The sequence below is a fragment of the Solanum pennellii genome, chromosome 12 (genome assembly GCF_001406875.1).
Source record: "Solanum pennellii chromosome 12, SPENNV200".
NCBI classification, from domain to species: domain Eukaryota; kingdom Viridiplantae; phylum Streptophyta; class Magnoliopsida; order Solanales; family Solanaceae; genus Solanum; species Solanum pennellii.
This window is the reverse complement of record NC_028648.1, coordinates 46083956-46087632: the sequence shown is the minus strand read 5'-3', so window position 1 is coordinate 46087632 and position 3677 is coordinate 46083956. Positions and strand designations below refer to the sequence as shown.

Here is a 3677-nt window from a genome sequence, read left to right as displayed (position 1 = left end):
CTTTAACAATGACAATGCGACATTAAAAACAGTGGCGGATTCAGGATTTAAAGGTTGTGGGTGCTCACTTCCTTTAACATTTAAAAAATTTTAAAAAAGAAATGCTACTTGCGGGATTCGAACCCTCGCCAGTGGCTTCGCGCGCCTCTTATTGCAGAGGTTTAAACAAGCTCAGCCACAGCTGCTTTTGTTCTATGGGTGCTCATTTAAATTATAATAACATATGTAGGATATTTTCTATATATATATACAAAAAAATTTCGAAAATCGATGAGCACCCGCGTCTGGCTTACTGGGTCCTCCCCTGATTAAAAAATGTCCTTTTTAAAAGTAGGTTTCTAACTAATCAAATCTAGTCAGACAGATTCATGAAATGTATGTCGTCTAAATTGTGGGAATATTGAAATGTAATCCAAGCATTCCTTCTACTATGTAAAGAAAAAACATACCATACACATTAAAGAATACTTCCTCTGTCTCAATTTATATATATGATACTTTTTATATTTTTAGAGTCGAACAGTTTAAGTTTGATCGAAGATCTGCGCATGAAATCTTCAATTTTTTAAATGAAGTTTACATATTTGTAAACTATGTAAAAAGTACTATGAGTCACTATAATTGATAAGTCAAAATGTTTAGAAGATCTATGAAAAGTGTAAGGTCAAAGATAGACTTCTTTGACTCTTGAAATCCGAAATATGACGTATAAAGTGAGACTGAGATAATCCTTCGTTCCAAACTTGTGAAAAGATTTGAGGAAGTAAAGTTATCCTGAATCTCGTTTTCCAACAATACAAACGGCGGATCGAGGACAGAGTTACAAGAGTTGAAACATTAAAGTGCTTTGAAACGCGCAACATGGTGACATTGTTAGTTTTAGTTTTTGGTAAGTTACTTTTTGAGGTTAAAACATTGCCGATAAAATAATACCTAATACTTAACTGTCAAATACGTTTATCCTAGTTTTGTAAATAAATTTAAAAACTTATTGTTTTGGTGATGTGATTTAAATAATGGTTTATTTCAATCAAAATTTTGTGTTCGTTTATTAGTTAAAGTTTAATATAAATTTTTCATCTTGATTTGATCGTCCCTGTACTTAGATCTATTCTCGGCTTGTATGTTAGCGGATGAAGAGGCAGTCTCTGTAATAAAAAATTCATGAGTATAAACAAAACAAAAGTTATTTTATTTAGTCTAATATTATTAATGTTAATTTAACAAGAATCATCCAATTTTAGGAATGACCGACCAGCGAGAAAAAATAAAATTAAAAAAAAATATAAAACCTAATGTTGAAAAAGTTTTTTAAAATTGAACTTCAAAATATTATGACCTTCAACTCAGATACAAAACCAAGATACATGATGATAATAAAATAATAAAAACAAATTTATATCTATAATATTGATTTGAACATGCAAACATGTATTAAGAGAATGAAGGATGAAAAGAGCTGGTGGACACGGGGTGGGGGAGAAGCGGAGATGTTGTAGAATTTTTTTAAATGACTTATTAATGGACCATTAATTAAGGAGTTTAATTTAAGATAATTATTTAATACCATATTTAAAAAATTTGTGTATCTGATTAAATCTTTTAAATATATAATATAAATATTAAGATCAATCGTACTTGAACTCGTACTCAATTGAAATAGATCTCTTGGAACATTCAAAATAATATTTGAATGACAATACAACCACAATCCGAAGTTAGGAAAAGAAAAAAAATCAAATCATTTAAGAATTTCAAATTAAGTTATCATGCCTTCTAAATCAAAACATGAGAGCCGTATGGGCTTATATATGTTGAGCTGGAGGACATGAATGAAACATGCATGTTGAACATGAAAGATGGAAATTTCATAATGTGGAGATGGTGGCGGAGAAGGTAATGACTTCTTATAGTAGTCATTTTTTAGCAAAGACGGCATATTGTATAGACCCCTTTTCATAGTTTTCTTCTACAACAGATGGCTTCTTATAGTAATCATTTTTTGACAAAGAAGCTACCTTGTATTCTTCTTTAGGTACTGATGGCACCTTAGAACATATGACACCTTCTTGTAGTTGTCTTTTGAAACTGATGAGTGGTGAAGCATAAGACATTTTAAAGTTGAAATTGCTTATCTGCTCTATCCAAAGAAAGCTTGCGTGTTCAATTCGTTTTCTACAGAGTACTCATTGACTTGAGTTTCTTTCATTTTCAATGCACTAATAGAAGCAACTACTATAAAAATTGAACTTTAAAAGACACTCTTATCAGCTAAATATTATGACGACAAATAAGCAGAACTTTCAATCAAAACATGAAAAGATTGTTTGATATATCAACTATAAGATATGAATTACTCGAAAATTTGAGCATAAAGATGCAGTATTCTAGATGATGACATTAAACAATACACAAAGAGAATGCACACTAAAATTGAATGTGTTCATCTACCCTACATTCTCTTCTGAGAGAATGACACCTCTGTACAAGTCTAAGTTGCGCAAACACTTCACTTTCGATGTCACACTCATGTTGAATTTTCCAAATATATGAGTCTAACATGCACCCCTTGAAACTTTTGAAGAGTCCGAACACACAGGTCAAAACTAAATGAAAACATAAGTCTCACGGAAATGGACTCCTTCCTGTAGCACTTCTAAAGATTAAAAGTGATCAAGTTTCTAGTCAAAATTAGATCATCTACATAGATTAGAATCACAGCCATTTCATGACCATTTCTTTATGTGAAAAGAGAATGATCATGTGAACTTTGTGTATAACCAGTATCCAACAACATTTTGGGGAGCTTTATATTCCACTGCCTGGAGTCTTGTTTTATAAAGATTTCAGTAGCTTACACACCTTGTTTTCCCCCGACTCTAAAATCCTTGTGGCATTTCCATCTACACTTCTTCACTAAGATAACCTTGTAAGAAGGTATATGGAAATCCATTTGGTAAAATGGCCATTTGTGTGAGGCTGCTACACTATTAACAATCCTGACCATGCCCATTTTGACAATAGGTGCAAAAGTTTCATGATAATCTGACCTAGCATGTTAACTATAATCCTTGGCAGCCAACCTTGCTTTATATCTCTCAACTTCACAATTGGCTTTAAGTTTGAACTTGTACACCCATTAAGACCAGTACCTCTTTTTCCTTGAGGCAAATACACAATTGACCGTGTCTTGTTGAGTTCCAATGCAGAAAGTTCTTCTTGCATTGCATTTACTAATCTAGACTTGTGGAGGCTTACTTGAATATATGAGACTCGAAAACATTTGAAAGGGAAGTCAAGAAGGACATGTTGGAGCCATTCAATTTCGAATAAGCAACATAATCACTAATAGGATAAAGACATGTGTGGTGAGCCTGTTTGGAAGCTGCAGGCACAAGATAATCGTTATGCCAAATTGGAGGCTTAACAGACTTGCTTGGTCTTGTTTTAGGAGTACTAGTGTAACGACCTGTTTAGTCGTTTTGAGCAGCAGATTTTATTTCTGGAAAAACTGTGTGAGTCGACGGAACCCACGACGGACCGTCATGGGCACGACGGGCCGTCGAGGGGGTCTCGTTCCAAAAGACTTAGACTTCTGAAATTTGGGTACTGAAATCGACTCTCTGAACTTGGCGACGGACCTGCAGGACGAACCGTCGTGGGCACGACGGACCGTC

The 3677-nt window shown here is 33.8% G+C and overlaps 1 pseudogene; it reads right to left on the bottom strand.

Moving 5' to 3' along the window:
• Positions 1-1916: 1916 nt before the first annotated feature.
• LOC107006284 overlaps positions 1917-3677 on the bottom strand; it is a 35046-nt pseudogene continuing 33285 nt past the window's right edge.